This window comes from Lactuca virosa, chromosome 6 (assembly GCF_052849685.1).
Source record: "Lactuca virosa cultivar CGN04683 chromosome 6, Lactuca_virosa_CGN04683_v6, whole genome shotgun sequence".
NCBI classification, from domain to species: Eukaryota; Viridiplantae; Streptophyta; class Magnoliopsida; order Asterales; family Asteraceae; genus Lactuca; species Lactuca virosa.
In genome coordinates this window covers 169,099,164-169,119,286 of record NC_136431.1, presented here as the reverse complement: position 1 = coordinate 169,119,286, position 20,123 = coordinate 169,099,164, and the positions used below count along the sequence as shown (strand labels likewise).

The 20,123-nt window shown below is 31.5% G+C and overlaps 1 pseudogene across 1 annotated transcript; it reads left to right on the top strand.

The window, feature by feature from the left end:
• The first annotated feature begins 10,608 nt into the window (after positions 1–10,608).
• LOC145122064 (uncharacterized) lies at positions 10,609–15,619 on the top strand (annotated as a pseudogene). Its single transcript, XR_013714617.1, has 11 exons — positions 10,609–10,671; positions 12,560–12,631; positions 12,761–12,831; positions 12,903–13,001; positions 13,070–13,160; positions 13,246–13,372; positions 13,439–13,572; positions 13,657–13,958; positions 14,019–15,206; positions 15,286–15,400; positions 15,492–15,619. The product of XR_013714617.1 is annotated as an uncharacterized LOC145122064 (transcript).
• The last annotated feature ends 4,504 nt before the right edge of the window (positions 15,620–20,123 follow it).

Sequence of the window (20,123 nt, the reverse complement as noted above, 5' to 3'; positions counted from 1 at the left end):
CTTTTTATTTTGAGCCATTACTTACAATTTGTTTCTTAGAAGAACAATCTTCATTATTCAACACATAAATCTTTACTTTTGTAGTATTAGTCCCATATTCATCACACACTACTTTGAATTAACATACATTATCAATTCCATCTTCTCCACAATTCAACAAACCTTCATCAAAAAGTCCATCATGTTTTTCTTCTATTTACCTTCTTGCTTTTTTAATCTCAAAACAATGCTCATTTTGCAGATCTCTCAAAATAGATTTAATAATAAAATATTCCATTTCTGTATACTCATATGTATTGGTATCAATTCTCAGGAAACCAATATCAACTTCATTCATAAATCATATATATGTATTTAGGCTAATGTTGGTTCAACATAGAAACAAATTTATCCAAACAATCGTAGAATCACCTTCTTGCCAATTAGATCAATTTAGGACCAAAAGGGTCTCATGATTAAATAATAATTTTATTGAAAAGGAAATAATAATTTGTTAATGATATTCATAAATCATAACATTTATTTGAATCAATCACAATACAATAGAAGAAAAAAAATTCAAACATTAATCATACAAATTTTATAAATAAATGAATTAACAAGAAATCAAGATTTGAAATCAAAGAATTATGTCTGTGATTAATGTTTGTATGTGAACTTGATAATTAATTTTCATAGATGAAAATTGAGAAATATACTAATATTCATTAATGTTTATAACTAAAAATGTATAACCCTTGTGATGTTGTGATCAGATATGAATAAACATTCATAAATTGGCAATGTTGACAAATGATTATTTTTTCTAAAAGCTCATGTTCATACATCTTCATAATTGAACATGTATAAAATTGTGATTATATATGAATAAAAAGACATAAATTTTCAATGGTCATATATGAATAAATGTTCATAAGTGAATATGTATGAAATTTTAATCATATATGAATAAATTTTATTAAATTGGCAAGGTTAATAAATACTTATCTTTTCCAAAAGCTCAAAAATTGGTCATGTTCATATATGTTCATAAGCGAACATGTATGAAATTATTATTAGATATGTATAAAAGGAAATAAATTTGTAATGGTTATATATATATATATATATATATATATATATATATATATATATATATATATATATATATATATATATATATATATATATATATATATATATATATATATTCTGCAAAAATTTGTCTTAGTCATAATTGAAAATATATAAATATCAACCATATGCATTTTATCATGTTATATTCACTCATAAATGTATAGTCATAGATGAACATATGTTAATGGATGAACAGTACATGTTCATAAATGAACATGTATGAATGTAGACCATTGAAACAAAGAAGCAAAACGTAAAACTTGAAAGTACCTATTTTATTAGTGGATACATTAAAACTCTACATATAATTATTGGTGGATACAATTAGTGAAGGATTACACAGACAACATATGTTCATAAATGAAAAACTATTTATAAATGAACATATGTTTGTGACCAACGTAATCAAGTAGAAATCTATATATGGCATTGCAAATGACTAAGAATTCTAATATAATTTACAAAACAATAAGAAATTAAATAAATTAATAATGTACCCTTCTTTTTAGTTTGTTTCTATAGCAAAAGCAACCAACAACTAATTTTTATTCATCATGGTGCGTACACTAACTGTGACAGATCTGACTAGCGTAGACATCCCTAAGTCGGATACATAAATATTATGTTAATGTTCATGATTGAACTATTGATTTAGGAGATTTGAGAAGACATCATCGACTATTCGACTAGTCATACCAATTAAGTCTCTCTCATAAGAAAAATTAAAAGAATAGATATAGGAAAGATATCATGTTGGAAGATAACCTAGGAACCTATGATTAAGGATATTGAGTTTGAATTAATTAATTAGGAAATGGAGAAAAATGGACTAATATCCATTCAAAGGAAGTCATCCTTAGAATAGGGAATGACTAAATACAAATTTAACTACCTTTAGATTATGTTATCTATATAGTTAGCCTATGCATGTTAATTTGATTATTTATTTGTTAGTTTATTTGAGTGATACTTATTAAACTCCATTTATATGTTTTCTGTTAAGATTGATTAATAATTAGATTTACAATGGTAGTACATCTACGTTCCTCATGTGCTCGACACCCCTACATACGTAAGCTATGCATTACACATCAACTTTTTGGTGTCCCTGATGGAGAATAGATTTCAACTACAATTGGTTTATCTAGTTATCGATCAATTGATCCTTTCGGAAAAGAAAGTATTTTTTGAGTAATTTTTAGTTATTGTTTTCCATTGATAACTTGCCACTTGTAGGAAAGGTATTTTTTGTTGTGGTGGGTGCAAGAATTAAAAAAATGAATAAATAAAGTGTGGGGTCATTATCGAATAAATCCAATAGAAAATGTGAAGCAATATTTTTTAGACACAAGTCGCACCACAACTATCATCATCACACTGTGAAGAACCCTTTTCGATTCGCTGATCACGACTCGATTTCACCACCACACCGCAAATTTACAGAAGCAAAGGATTTACCGATTTCAAGAGATTAAGAAATTCTTGGGCTGATTAGTTTACTAATTTGGTGAATCATCCAACTCAATCCATGAAGTGTAGCACAACAAGGCGTGTCACAGTGATTAAGTGGAAGTCCAAACTCCTGCTACTTTTGACTAGTTTAGTTACTCTTGTTCTACTTATCGGTGAATGGAGTCAAGAAATCGGACGAAATACCCTAATTGGTAATAACTATTTTGTTCTCACAAACCACTTCTTGCATGCAAGATATTTATTAACACATCCATCTCCTCCAGAAATAATACCTCAGGAGAACTACAACAATTTAATTTTTTCCCCAAGAATGTTTACCTTTTAAATACTTTTTATTTCCAATTTAGATGACTCTTTTGGTCTTTTATATTTTTACAGAATATGTTGAGCTTTGGAGGAAAGATGACACTAATTCAACAACTTCAACGCATTGAGAAAATTCTTAAAGGCGTAGAGCTTATGGAAAAAAAATGGTGAGGAGTTTTGATCATATAAGTGAGTGGTTATCTCACTAGGAGCATAAAAGAAACCTTAAGAAGAAAGGGATGTAACTAGATGTTTGGTTTCATTTTGTTTTTAATTTTAATTTTAAATTTATTTACATTTTAATTTAGTCCATGCAACTTTAATCTGCTATTTGAAAATTTATCACTAATGATTTCTGAAGTTTTTAAGGGTACTTTTGTTTGGTTTCTATGCATCAATAAACTTTATCTAGGTAGCGGAAACAATCAATGATTTACCTTAGTGTACAAGTACCCTTGGATCTAAGTTTCATACTAATAATGCTACCCTATGAAAACCTTAAAACATAAAGAATGAAGAGTAACCTATCTCTTATGTAGCAATTCATCTCCATGCTTGAGATCATGTCCCCCCTTGAAGTTGCCATGATTAGAGGACCCAAACCAGAATCCCTCTAATGGTGTCACACCTAATGACAACAAAGAGTGGGATAAAAATAACAAGGAGGAGGTTCAATTTCACAAACCCTAAGAGGGTTAGAAATCTTCGCATAGAGGGAGGAAGAAGGGTGGCAAAAAAGCCAAGCAAAATAAGAAAGGAAGAATGAAATCCCTAATGCCATATTTATATCCTTGAATCTCTTCCTAGGTTTTGTAGTCAATCCCATGTGGGATGGGATGCAAATATCAAAATCCTCTCTTATCCAAGAGAGATTTCGTCCAACCCTTACTCCTATTAAGGTTGTGGAACATTCTTGATTAACCAATTATTGATTAATGAATATTCAACCCTTTAATTAATTAAAAATTTTAATTAATTCCCAAAATATTTTCCAACTAGTTTCTAATTAATTATTAAACCATAATAATTAATAAACTAATTTATCCTTTATTTATACTACTCAGTTTGGGTCTTTCGGGCAATCCAAAAGGACCCGGTTATTATTAGAAATATTATCAATAGTTAATGACCTTGGACATTGTTTCCAAAAATTTTAAAAGATAACATTAACAAAGTGAATTAGGAAATCATAAAAAGAAGGATATGCAAGCAAATAACACGACGACAGAGGTGTATCGCGCCAAGATTTAGGGCATACACAGTTTATATATTCTAAAACTTTTCTATTATTTATTCTTTCATCCTCACAAATTTTTTGTCAAAATTCAAAAAAGGTATGATTATAGAAGAATCTCCTTTTAGAATTTTACTTAACTTTATGATTATACAATCTGTCTTGTACATTATTGATCATTGAAAGAAGATACCATAATTTCCTCAAATATTTGGCAAAAATAATATTTTTATGTGTATTTGTTATCATAAAAGTAGATAAAATCTATATAATATATGTTTGAAGTTTAATAGATAAAATCTATACCAGATGTCTGATCGTGATTTTCTAAAGTTTTATAAAGACATTCCATGGCATATGATATATGTTTACAATGTGAATTATAGTAATCTTTGAAGAAGAGAAATTTTAGTTCCAGGGGCTTCGGATTGGGGTACATTGGCTTCACTAGGATGATATAATATATTTTTCGATTGCATGGTTAAATATTTTTAACCTATAGGAAATTAATTACAAGGAGGTGGATGTGTATTTTTAATGCACTAGTTTTTTTATTTATATATCTTAGTCTATAACATCTAAACCACACCTTATAGACAGTGAACCCGATCGAGCATAGTATAGTTTTGCTAAGTAAATGTGTCGAAATCAAGGGGAATGATAGTGAAATAATATTATATTTTTTTAGTATAGGTTATACAAAATAAAACAAAGAAGAAAAAAGGGTTTTTATTATTAAATCTCAAACAAATAAATAACTAACGATCTAGATAAATTGATTGGAAACAGATAAATTTAAGTACTTTGGTTTAGTATGGATTTCTTCTTAAAATCGTGGTTAATTCATTCACAGTGCAATGAATTTATTAGTTGGTTACCGAATTCTAATGTGACTAGTTATCTTAATCATATTTCCTACTACAAGTAATTAATGAACAACTAACACAATGATTATGTAATTTGTGAAACATATAATTTGATCTATATTCGGAATATGAAAGATATGACCTAATGATTTCTCATCAACGGTTCTGATAATCAATAAAACAATAACATGGATATGTAATGTCACTAACACAATCAAAGTCACCAATTAATATTACCTAACCATAGGATTTGTTTAATCTCTAGTCCTAACTGTTTATAGTCATATAACTGATAAGATTAAGTTCAATGTAATCAGATTGTTCATCTAAATCACACATAACTCAACAATAGGCAATAAAAATCATAACTTTAACATGATGTGGTGTGATCAGTCAAACATAATTATTAACCAAACTAATAAAACCCAAATTATTGAATTCAATGCATAATATCAAGGTTCATCTAGTCTAAATGAAAGCGAAAGGTTTAGCACCCTAATTCAAAAAGTATCGAATCCTTTAGATAGTTACTCCATATCAACTGAACGGCCTTTCAGCCGCCTTGTAAACTCCTAAAATCGTAGCTTAGGGGGTTTGTTTTCGAAGAAATCAAAATAGTTTTTAAGATACATCATTGGGGTTAGTTTTCGGCTTAATTTATACATTTCAGTACTGCCACGGCATGGTAAAAGACTTTCCACGTCATGGAAACTGGAATTTTTAACGTACACAATCTTCTTAACCGACTTGGGATTTTTCATGATTTTTTGATCCATCATGTCGTCGAAATGCCTCTACCATGGCGTGGGAACAGGAATCTGAATTTAGCACCAACATAAAACTTGTTTGAAAATTTTCTATTTTTCATAACATCTTGAATCCCCTCAATCAAAGTTATGAGTCATTATATATGGCCAGATTACTGAAGGAGGTCAATCTGTCAAACAACTTCCTTTTGGCGTGTTTTTTAGCTCTGTTCTCCTCCTTTTCCATCATAGCTTCCATTTTAACTATAATTGAACATTTCAAAGCATATTAAGCATCACATATCTTAACATATAGTATTTTTACTTAAATATATTAGGATAATGGCCTAAATTACATAGTTAAATAAGGCCATATTTGATCTAATTTTAGGATTCTACTTAACTATTCAATTTGACTATGAATTTTCTAACAACCATAAATAAGATCCAATTCATTTTAGGATAAGAAAAAAATTACTTAAGGAGCTTTGAAGATCATAATGATGATTATAACATTAGGAAAGATGAAGAAAATCCAATAATGGAAAGAATAAAAAAATATTCTAAAGTTAGTATAAATGTTGAAAAAGCCAAAGGAAATATAGAGAAAATTAAGGTGATTGAGACTATTAAAGCTATGAATCAAAACTAAATGTTGAAAGGAATTATCATAAAGATGGAATATATGAATGGGTAAATAAAAGGATTATCTAAGATGATGAGTTGCATCATATGGTAATCGTTGATGTGAATTACAAAGATGACAAACTATTACCTAAACTCAATGGTGAAGAAAATGCTATCGTGGAAGATTCTAAGAAATCTATGACATATATGATGTTGAAGTTTGAAAGAAAGAGATTGCATGGAAAAAGTTAGTTTAAATTGTTTAGGATTTTGATTTTTGTGTTAATTTCAGTGTGTATACTTTTTTGTATTCCCTTATTAATTAAATTTGGTTTTTAATGTTGCCTATTAATATGTGCATATATATATATATATATATATATATATATATATATATATGGAAAAGGGAATATACATTACAGCCCCACCTAAGCTTAGGTACTAAACCTCTTGAAAATACATTGTTTTACTATATAAAGATTACCGTTAATGGATTCACGATTAATACTTCAAGATGTAAATTCAAGATCGACACAATAGGGTTTAGGGTTTAGGGTTTAGGTTTAGGGTTTAGGGTTTAGGGTTTAGGGTTTAGGTTTAGGGTTTAGGGTTTAGGGTTTAGGTTTAGGGTTTAGTAATGTTCACCTGGGTGAAGTAATAAACGATAATGGAGGAAAGAAAATAGAGATGGTAAAACGATAATGAAAGAAAGAAATGTTATTGAGGATGATATATTTACCAAGTGAAACCAAACCGGGTATATTTAGCAAGTTAAAACGACATATTTTAAAGGTTTAGTACCTAAGCTTAGGTTGGGCTGTAATGTATATTCCCTATCCCCATATATATATATATATATATATATATATATATATATATATATATATATATATATATATATATATATATATATATATATATACTAGTTTATAATACATATATAAAAGGAGTCCAAAAGCTTTTAAGACCAAAGTATTAAAAACGAGGAGGGAAGATATCAACCTTATATTTAATTTGGAGGGTGAGGATGGTAATCCTTGTAAATAAGTTTAAGCCAATCAAAACAAAACAATTACCCTATAAAATACAATTGATCCCTGGATCTTTTATTCAAAATAACACTTTATATTTGTGAACTATTTTCTCTCAAAACCCTAGAAAAGCTTAGCTTCAAACTACAGTCGTCGCCTCGCCTTCACCTCCGTCTCCGACGCCACCTACGCCACCACTTCCGACCACTATAACAACCTCTACCACCGGAAGCATCCTCGCTCCACTGTCGTAGAATCATCACCGCCACGACCACCCACAAATAAGTTGTTCTTTACACAGATAGGTTTCAGGGATAGATCTTTGTATATTTGCGATTGTTTTTTTAAATCTTGCAACCAATATTTATGTAAGCGTGCATATTTAAAGTTTAAGGTTGTGTGATATATCTAAGTGTGTATTTTCTTAATTGTTTTGTGTTTGTTTGGTATGTTGTGCATGTGTGTTTTCGTTTACTTCAATAAACGCATAAAGGTGTTGCTAATGATGTTTGAATGTATGTGTTTCTGATGATTTTTTAATGTTGTAATGTGTTGTTGGTGATGTTTCAATTTTTTTTTTGTTTTTTTTTTTGATAATATGTATAGGAAAAACAGAAGATGAACATATTACTAGGGATGAGATTTAGAACCAGAAGATGAAAAATCGGACCGGAACCGGAACCGTTAGAACTGGAATATATAGAAGCGGTTCCGGTTCCGGGTTTAAAAATTGGCTTTATCAGGGTTTCGGGTAATCCGGGTTTGAGTCCATCGGGTCTGGGTAAACCGGGTCTAAAAACCGGAACCAGTGTTAGGAACCGGAACCACTTTTAGGGCTGGAACCGGTTTTTGTGAAAAGTTTAAAAGATGCATATCTCATTCGTTTCAACTCCGATTGACATGCGGTTTTTTCTAACATGTATTTTAGAGTTTGTACATGATTTTAGACTATAAATTTGACATTTTTAGTTTTATATTCATGGAGTTATAGTCCCCCAAAGTCGAGATATCAAAGCTAAAAGTTTTTAGTTTTTTAGTTTTTTTGTATTCTATGAAAGTTTTAAAACATGCATATCTAATTCGTTTGAAATCGGATTGACATGTTGTTTTTTCCAACTTGTAGTTTAGAGTTTGTACATGAGTTTAGACTATAATTTTGTCATTTTCGGTTTAATATTCAATGATTTACAGTCCCCCGAAGTCGGGATATCAAAACTAAAAATTTTCAACTTTTCAGCTATTTGTTTTTGTACTTTATATTCTGTGAAAATGTTAACACATGCATATCTCATTTGTTTAAAGTCGGATTGACATGAGGTTTTTTTCCAGAGTGTAGATTAGAGTTTGTACATGATTTTAGACTATAATTTTGTCAATTTAGGTTTCATATTCAATGAGTTACATTCCCCCAAAGTCGGGATATCAATATGAAAAATTTTAAAGTTCAACCCACTAAGTAGTAAGTAATTATCAAAAAATTCTGGTTTTCCGGTTTTAAACCCACTTTATCCGGTTCCAACCTACCCACTTTGATGTTTCTGGTTTTTCCGGTTCTAGACCCACTTTACCCGGTACCGTACCCGGAACCGAACCGGAACCGGTTCCTATATACCGGTCTGGTTTTCAGTTCTATAAAATCCCGTTAACCGGTTCCGGGTTTTACGGGTCCGGGTCCATCCGGTTCGGGTTTGGACCCACTTTCATCCCTACATCTTACTTGCTTTTAAATAGAAGAAAAAAAGGATTATTCTAAATAGAAAAAAAAAAGTCGAGACTTATTTTAGAAAATTTAAAAGAAATATTAAAGCACATAAAGTACATCAGACATACGGTATTTGTTTTTTCTTAGTATCTTTAAATGAAATTCATTCTCTTTTAAATTAATTTCATATTAAGTTCATATTTGATTAAACCGAGCCGATATTTTATTCTCCATTTCTTCCTCAGTTAATGCAATCAAAATACCTTTTTAGTATATTATGATTTAATTGAACAATTTTACTTTTATAATTTTTTATAGATATAGTTTGGAAAAAATAACAAAGTTGACAAGACATTAAAATAACGTTAAATATATTTTGGAAGATAACACTAAAAATGATATCGGTTATAGATTTAGTTATAGTTTTGGACCATTAACGAACTCAAAATCATGAAGTTTTCCATAAAATATCAAATGAAATAGGGAACGTCAAATCCCCATTCAACTATTTAACCTAAATAAGTAACGTACATTCAGTAAAAAAACCTATTATTTCATAACTCAAAATTCCATAAAATTTGAAAACCTCATTCCATCCATCTAAATTGTGAATTAAAATAACTGATAGGAAGCTTCACGGTTGTCTATATAAATATTAATAATAAAATATTATGTAATTATGGCCAAAGTAGCTAATAAATATTTAACAAATTCGAAAATAGTGGTATTTTTCTTGAAAGTTGGAGCTAACCGGTCATAAAAACTATTATATGATGCAGTCCTATTTTTTTGAAAGTTGAAATGTTTAGAGATAAGGTATCAATATTAAATTATGAAAAGAAAAAAAACTATTATATGATGCAGTCCTATTTTTTTTCTAATAAAAATATATTGCTAAGATTAACAATATATTATCGAATTTTTATTTTTCTTCCTTCACAAAGAAAACTTTAATTTAACATTTTTAAAATTTTAAAATATAGTTACATGTTAATGTTGTTCTAGATAAAGCAAAAATATTTTGAAAATAGATTTTCCGTTTAGTATGAATCTTTTATTTAAACAAGGTTAATATTTATAAATTGTTACTTACATATGAAATTATATAACTAACAAAGAAACAAGATTTTAAAAAAGGATTGTATATATTGTAATATATAATATTGACACAATTTAATTTAATTTAAAACTAATATGATATTTATTTTAGATTATTAAACAAGCTAAAAAAGAAGATAAGGAGGATGTCAACTAAATTGTTATTTGTCTCTATTAAAATACAAGATGTTTGAACCATCTGTATGTAAATATCTAAAAAAAATATGTTAACTGTTTAATTTATTTTGATTTTATTTATTATTGTTCTTAATTTCTATTTTAGAAGACCGATTACTTAAAAAAGCTCGGATTAGTTTTTATTTAAAAATGAATTATGAAAAAAAAAGGTTTATATAATGACACGAGATTAATATGCAAAGGTTGTGAAACGAACTTCATCGATACAGAAATGCCTATTGAAAAACAGAACTATAGACCGAAAGGAAACAATTTGGACAACACCAAAATGAAAGTAATTTTTGGACGGAAAATAATCGTCTGAATAAAACAAATTGGCGTCGCTGCATCGCGCGTGTATCCCACTAGTATATATATATATATATATATATATATATATATATATATATATTATCATATCTTAATATTTTAGCCTTAATTGTGCTCATTATCAGGACAAAAAGATACTTAATTTGCTATGTTTTGTGTATGAGTAGGAAAAGACATGCTTGGATCGAAAAGGAAGCTAATTGGAAGTTGGAAGCTAGGAACTTAGACTAAGGCACAAAGAAGATGAAAAATTAAAGGAATACGACGTGTTGAACCTCTCCATGCCGTGCTGAAGTGAAGATTCTCGATAATTCTATGATTTGTCGTGTATACAATTTTTGCACCAACCACGGCGTGGTGGCCATTAACCGTGCCATGTTGTACCTATTTTTGGAAAATTATAAATAGATTTACTTATCTCGCAAACCTATCTTACGCTGGAAGCTATTATTGACTTCTAGACCTCAGAGACGAACCTGGAAGGCTTTAAAGTTCAGAATTTGATTGCTATCTTGATTTTGAGATATCTAGGGCAACATTACTCCCTTTTACTTGATTACTTTTATTTGATCATGTGTCACTACAAGAAAAACACCCTTTTACGACCCGCAAACCACGACACTCATTGATTTATGTTACGCAAAAGAGAGTGACATTAAAAAAGTGTCATCTCTTCAAAAAAATTGAAGGATTTAGGTCACGCATTATTGCGTGCCCTTAAATTAGTGTCTCACGTAAAAAAAATAAAAAAACACGGATGGAACTTTATCTAAAATGTGCGTCCTCTGTGAATGTCGTTTTATATATATATATATATATATATATATATATATATATATATATATATATATATATATATATATATATATATATATATATATATATATATATATATATATATATATATAAAACGACATTCACAGAGGACGCACATTTTAGATAAAGTTTCATCCGTGTTTTTTTATTTTTTTTACGTGAGGGGTGGAGACGAGAGAAGAAGGCGGGGGTTTAAAAAATTTGGGGATTTCATTTTCCCTCTAAGGAGACGTGCGTTTCTTAATATATATATATATATATATATATATATATATATATATATATATATATATATATATATATATTAAGAAACGCACGTCTCCTTAGAGGGAAAATGAAATCCCCAAATTTTTTAAACCCCCGCCTTCTTCTCTCTCGTCTCCACCCCTCATCCACATCCACCGCCTCCGATCCTCGTTGCCTCTTCTAGCCTCAGACTGCGGCGATGCACCTTCCTTCTCGAAGAACGCTTCATTTACCACCATCGTTCAATTATGTGAGCCCAAGGAATTGACAGAGACGAAGAAGATTATGGATCAATCGCTTCACATCATGTTTAAGCTTAAGGGTTTGAGATTACTTCCAAATCGATACTCACACTAAATGGTTCCGCGACTGCAATTCCTTTTGATTGTAGCGCTGATTAACAACTACAACTCATCAACCGTCAATCGAAGCTACCAGTTGAACAACCTCTAATAGACACATCCATCTTCCCGTCTCTCCTTCTCCACCAGGTTTTCTCTCATGTCTATCATCCACCATATGAAGATTTACGAAGATGTGAAGGGGGTAACTGAAGGAAACCCTAAATCCCTCTCGCAGTCAACCACTACAACCCTAAATCTCTCTTCTTTACAGTAGAAAATCTTTTTGATGGATTGTCCAGATGATTGGCAATAACTTAGTCGCTCTCTTTATGATAATAACTTTTTAGAATTGGCAAATGATTTTTTTTCATGCTTCCACTTGTTTATGGCAATAACTTTAGGATTCGATGTCCTGAATAACAGTGGTAAAACTCTTTCTTTGAACAGGTGGTTTAGATCAACGGACGACCATTTGTTTTGCGCGAGGTTGAGATACCCTTCTCCAATCTTGAATACACGGTGTGTGGTTATTTTTTCTGCTCAAATCCCAACTTCCACTTCAGATTTACAGTATTTTGATATATTTTTTTTGTTGATAAACATGCTGATTTATACCATTTTATATCTAAAATTTGATGTTATGAACAGGGTATCAATAGGGCTAGGGTGGAGCAAATGGAAGACCTGTTGAAGGAAGACATATTGCTAGAAGCTGCAAGGTATTCTTTTTAACATGTTTCTGTTTTGATACCCATTTTTCTTATCATCTCAATACCCATCTCGATAATAGATATGGAAATAAGATCCTAGTAACTGATGAACTACCAGATGGTCAAATGGCGGATCAATGGAGCCCGTCACACCCGACTCTGTCAAAACACCACTACAGGTTCACCATACTATGAAATTAAATGTTCATTTTGAATATCTATTTCATAATTCCTTTCACTATTGTAGGTCTATTTAGAACTCCAAACAAGAAAATTCCTTGTTGACGCATTCCAGTAACAGATGAAAAATCACTAAGGAACATGATTTTGATACGTTGGTGAGTGCTATTTTCATTTAACAAAATGAAAATATTTAACCTAGATTATAGTTTATATATAATTTGTGTTTTATGATCTTTATAGGTTGATATAATTTCAAGAGCTGATCTCAAGACATAAATAATCTTTAATTGCCAAATGGGGCGTGGGCGTACGACCACAGGGATGGTCATTGCCACATTGATCTATTTCAACCGAATATGAGCTTCTGGTACTTTTTTTTCTCTGTGAAGTTTATGTTATATGATTGCATGCTTTTACAATATCTTATTATTAGGTATCTCAAGAACAAATTCAATTGGAACAATTTCTGTCTGTGGCTCAAATGCTACTGACAACATGCTAAACACAAAAGAGGCTCTTCTTAGAGGGGAATATACTGTCATAAGAAGCTTAATCAGTGTCTTAGAGGTATGCATATGAACCTTTTTTCTTACAAATTTCCCATTACAACAACATTCTTGAGTAACTTCTTTTTGATTGACATGGTTTTAGGGCGGTGTTGAAGGCAAACGACAGGTGGACAAAGTGATTGACAAGTGTGCCTCCATGCAGAATTTACATGAGGCAATTGCAACATATACAAATAGTATTTTGAGACAACCTGATGAGATGAAGCGGGAGGTGTTGCTTTCATTTTTTGTTGAGTACCTTGAAAGATATTACTACCTTATATGCTTTGTTGTATATCTCCATAGAAAAAGAGCAGTTCATATTTCTAAATCCCCTCCCAATCACAATCTCAATTTCTATGATTGGATGAAAGCAAGACCTGAACTCTATAACATTATTCGCAGGTATACATAACAGTAACACACTTTCATGAAGTTTCATGTTCTAAAATCGTGCTATTATAGGTTGTTGAGAAAGGATCCAGTGGGTGCACTTGGTTATGCAAATATAAAACCATTAAACAAAATAAGCAAACCTAATAATGATGGTCACCCTTGTGAGATGGGAATAGTTGCAGTGTCAAGAACTGGCGAGGTCTTAGGAAGTCAAACTGTTTTAAAAAGTGATCATTGTCCAGGCTGTCAACAACCGAATTTGCCCGAGAGAGTAGAGGGTGCGCCTAATTTTATAGAAATCCCTGGGTTCCCAGTCTATGGTGTTGCAAATCCAAATGTGGAAGGAATTAAATCTGTTATGCAAAGAATAGGTAGCTCTAAAGGTGGCGTGGGTAGACCCGTCTTTTGGCACAACATGAGACAAGAATCTGTTATTTACATTAATGGAAAGCCCTTTGTGCTTCGTGAGGTTGAAAGACCCTAAAAAACATGCTCGAGTATACGGTATATATGGTAATTCATGAAACTGAAGATGGAAAGATAATTGATGCTTAGGAGCATGTAAGTTGTGACGTGCTTCAGAACCCACTGGAGGTATTCAAAACTTTAGAGGCAGATGGGTTTCCTGTAAAGTATGCTCGTGTACCCATTACGGATGGAAAAGCTCCAAAAAGTTCAGATTTTGACACATTGGCTCTCAATATCTCATCAGAATCAAAATATACATTCTTTGTATTCAACTGTCAAATGGGCAGAGGGAGGACAACTACCAGGACTGTAATCGCATGTCTGGTCAACTCTGAATTGACCACGGACGGCCCATTAGGATTCTACTCGATGACATGGCATGTGGCGACTCAGACAACTGTACGTCAAGTGATGATGAATGGAAACCGAGCGTGCATTCGAATCATTCTTTTGGTATAAATGACATCCTTCTGCTGTGGAAAATAACAAGGTTTTTTGATAATGGGGTGGAATGTTGAGAAGCTTTAGATGCGGTGATTGATAGATGTTTAGCATTGCAAAATATACGCAAGGCTGTACAGCAGTATAGAAAATTATTTTAGTCATAAATTGGAACGTTATTTTCGGTAAATTGCTTTTGCAGCATAAATTGGAAGTGAAGCATTTGATGAACAAGGGCAAGGGCAGAAATGTAAAATCACCTTTAAAAGTTGGTTGCATCAAAGAACGGAAGTCCAAGCTATGAGATGGTCGATAAGATTGAGACCCGTACGCTTCTTTAGTGTTCCTGTAAGTAAGGCTGTAAATATTTCATTTTCATAAAATATTTATTTTTCTCACTCTCACATGTATGTGTTTTGTTTTGTAGGAAGAGTTGAGAGCTCCACAAGAATCTCAACATGGTGATGCGGTAATGGAGGCGATTGTTAAAAAACGTAACGGCTCTATGTTAAGGAAGGGTCAATTCAACACTGCAGTTGTGTGTATGTAAATTGTAATTAATGTCTGTATATAAAAGGGTATTTTAGTCATTTACTAAAAAAGGTATGTTATGTTTTGTTTTAAAACAAACAGCTGAGGCGTTGGCGGAACAGGCTACACAGTAGCATTTTGACAATGGACTGATATACCCTCCGTTCACCAACATCCGTAAGATTTCCGCTCATATTGCTTCCAGGGTGGCAGCAAAAGCATATGAACTTGGGGAGAGACCTTTTATTGTTTGTGATATATATATATATATATATATATATATATATATATATATATATATACATTGTTAAAGTTAAACAAAGCACATGAAAGTAAGTAAACTAACTGGGAATCGTGAGTGGGTTTTGTTTTTACGTCTGGCTAGTCGTCTTCCTCAACCAGAAGATCTTGTGGCATATGCATGCAGTAGTCATGGGATGCCTAATTTCTTTTAAAATGGAAACAGAGGTAACAGGTTAAATCCGTTGGGTTTTGAGCACTATAAGACTCCTATGGTGCACATGCAACCCTAAATGTTTTGGATATATGTTTTTCTCTAATTATACATGCATTTTGTTTTTCCAAAGCATAAACCCTAGCTAGCATACAATTGAAGCTATATAATAAAAACTTAGTTTGGATGCTTACCTTTTGAGTAGGGTAGAGTTCTTGACCTTTGAAAGCTTGAGCACCTCAATTGTGATGCCTCTAATGGTTCACAAACACCAATATGCAAGAGGAAGCTTAAGAGAATAAGTTACTTGTCTCAAAGAGATGGTGTAACTGATTTTGGCTCATGAGGGTTCTATTTATAGTGTGGCAAATGCTAGGGTTACACTTTGTAAACCCTAATTCTCCATGACTTTCCACATTCTTATGCTCCATGGGTTTAATCTCCATGGACTATCCATGGTTTAACTTATTGGTTTAGCCCATAACCATGGATCATTGGCCCATACTACAAGAATCGTTGATTTACATAATCAATCCCCATATATTTAGTTAGTCTCTTTTGATCACAAAATTAATTCCAAATTAATTGTTGATCAATACTAATTAAATAATATGATTCCATATATTAATATATTATACTTGTAATATATTAATAAATCATAAATAACCTTATTCTCAAAAGTCCATCCTATCAAATTGCACTGGCGAAGGAAACCCAAAAGGACCATGCTACTATTGGGTCAAGTACATTCCAGTTATAGTTATGGACTTAGATACAAAATCCAACAGTCTCCCACTTGGATAAGTCTAATAACTATAGTTGCCAATGTAACTTCAGGATTGACTTAACAATCGTAAGCTTTCAAAAGCCGATGTCAACTCTGACCCAATCAGTGATGCATCCTTTAGATAAGTGATCATATAATCCTCTGTTCTCAAGATATTAGCTGGAAAAATACATGGAACAATGTCATACTTATTGTCCAGCAATTTGTTTCCCGATTTCCAGTTCGTCTGACATACAACATAACTGAGCACATCAATTTAGTTCTGACCGGGCCCGACACATAAGTCAAAACAGAATCATCGAGGGGCCTAAGATATCACTTTTAATCCTCTTAGGATAAAAGGAACAGATAAACTTCGACATTATATGCTTGTACTAACTACTCATTCAATCATGCACAACGACACGTTTTATAACATCAAGTTACTCATGTGTTTTCGTGCCATCAATGCATAACCAACTTGTAGTCAACAACTCATATATCTTGGTTTGAAGACTTATATGATATTATCGTCTCACAATCACTCTTGATAAATTCCATGAAGTGATTCAAGTGAGCGCAGGTTGATCCAATACTCAAATCGTATTCAGAAGTACTCATGAATGGTGTAGCAAACTGTTGCTATGCCTAACGCCTTAGACAATCTACAAGCCAACTCGTGATAGTCTTCTTTCATACTTACTTCCAACGTATGATCGACTGTGGATAGTTTGAATAACCTAGTTATTCGGGAAGTCAAAACATGAAAAGTGAAACACAAGGATAACAGTAATCCTATATGGCCCCAAAACTTTAACTTTTATTTAATCACCATATTGATTACACATTATTCATTGTATATTGTTTCGATTTATCAACTAATACTTGAATTAAAACAATAGCATTTCAATGTTGAAGCTATAATATTTCCATACATAGAATTAACATATATAGAATTAAAACACCAGTATTTTGCTATAATATTTCCATATATATAATTTACAATGTTGAAGCAGTTCAACATGGTATTCATATAAATCCTTGACTAAATTTGATTAAAATTTCAATCTAAACTTTTAGAACTGAAATGAAGTATAAGTTCCTCTCCCTTAATTATAGCAAAACAACTTACCAACCCTAAACTTTGCGAATTAAAAACTTTGTTTTCTATAATTAACATTGCTAACTTGCAACACTTACCATAATAATTATGCTCCCACTAGCATAACAATTATTTTGTTATTTGCATAACATTTATGCTCCCACTAGCTGTGACATAAATCCAGAAATCAGTTGGACTTCTAGAAATCAATACTTTATTGACTTTCTTACCAAAGTTCAGATTTCTGACACGAGATGCTTCGATAAGCCTTTATCTAAGCTCACACACCTTTTATTAGAAAACTCATATGTGTGTCTAAACAATTTTAGAACTTACAGCAATAATTCTCAAATGTTTAGACCTTTTGCCATTTCTCACAATTCGAACTACGAAGAGGGATGTCGTAGTCACAATCGAATTTGAGAATGCAAATATCACAATTGCTAACTCTTTAAAATCTACTTAGGGAAAGCGTTTCCTCACAATCATTTTCATGAATTGGAGAGAAACCTTATGAAACTTAGATTTTTATATGGTGTATATGTTCTTATCCATGTGAATTTGTCATAACCAAAATCTTGAGACAAGGTTAGTGACAAATCCAAACTCATATGGACTGAACCTATCTAATCTTAATTCCTTGCCACTTGGTAGCACAAGGGCCTATCATGTCTTCCAAGTTGTTATGTAAACAATTTAGAACTCATAAAACTCACATGCATAGTCAACTTTAACCGGAATGGCCACAGAAACACGAATATGTCAACACGATAAGTTACAAACCTCAAGTCGTGTGCTAGTGATTAACAATAAGTTTACTCTTGATTAGTTCTTGAAACTTTTCAAGATCTTTTAAGACTCCCACTAACCTCTTGACATATAGGATTCTCTTTGTCAAGAAACATTACTTGAAAAACAAACATTCAAGAGTTAGTGCGGTTTCTTATCAATACAAACACTTCTCACAATTGGTCTTAGTTGGTCTTTGTTTTATCCGAAACATTACAACTTACCAATTTCAAATGTACAAGAATAGAAAACATTTTACTCTACATTTGCTGATATGTCACTCAATATACAATCTTGGAGCATGACACTCAGATTTGATTTTGGAACGAATTATGATTCATCGTAATTGATTTAACCATTTCAACAATTCTTGATTCCTCTTATTAGCCAAACAAATGCACTAAGGCGTCCTTAGAGGATCAAATTCCGATATGGTTTTCATAATCATTAAGATGATCATAAAACTCGATACTCAAGTACTCTCCCATCTTTTCAGATTGGAGAAAGTTTTATCTTTCTGCCGACTTTGATTCGTCTTATTCGTTCTACTATACAGTGAGACTTTTCAATGACTCAGAATTATACTTAATCTTGTAAGCATAACCATATATACTAACTTTAGCAAACCATAACGAATAGTATTATCGTTCTTTGTGGTGGACCTGATCAGCGCACAATCAAGTGTACCCGATCCCCTTGTCCTTCACTTGACTCATATATAAATGTGAACAATGAATTAGTCTTAATTTCCTAAAGTGAAGGTTCTCATTCATCGTACAATACAAGTTGCATGATCACAAGTTTCTGTCCAATTGAAACTTGGGTGATGAGAATATTTCCTTATTTGGTAAATTTAGACACTACCACAAACGAAAGAATCAAATCCATATTGCCAAAACATACAAACATCAATATTCACAAATTCCATTACAAGGAAATATAAGGTAAGATAAAATCAAAAATTTTATTTATTTATAAAATGCGGAAAACTTTTCCTTACAATGCAATTACATAAGAAAACTATGTTATTACAAATTTCTAAGCAATCTATCATAACTCTTAAGTAGCTCAAAAATCCGATCATCGAACCATGTGATCGAAATCCATCTCTTCGCGACCATATTTTGTCACACCCACAAACCGGAACAGCGGAAACGTTCGGGGCGGAGGACGTCATGTACAATATCATAACAATTGCATAATAGTAAAACAAGAAACAACATCCATTGCATTAAAATAGTTAATACATGTGTGTTATGTGTATTGTTTACAAGACACCAAAAATGTATAGCAAAATAAAAGCAGAGTCTTGAATATGCTCCGTCTTCTGAAAAACCTGGGTGAGTTTACCTGTCTACTGGTTCCCTGAGAATACAAGGTATTTTGAAAAGAGAGTATCAACATTTAAGTTGGTGAGTTCATAAGTATTTAGTAATTGAGTTTGTATTTGTTTCTTGAAAAATGATAGTATGTTCACCAGAAAATCCCATATTTTCTCTATTAAATGAAAAGTAGTCTTATTACTTAACGTAAAACCACTGAAGAAATGTTTGTTTTGTAAACCTAAAATGTTTAGTTAATGCTTAATGTGAATGAGATTATAACCATGCTAAATTGACTATT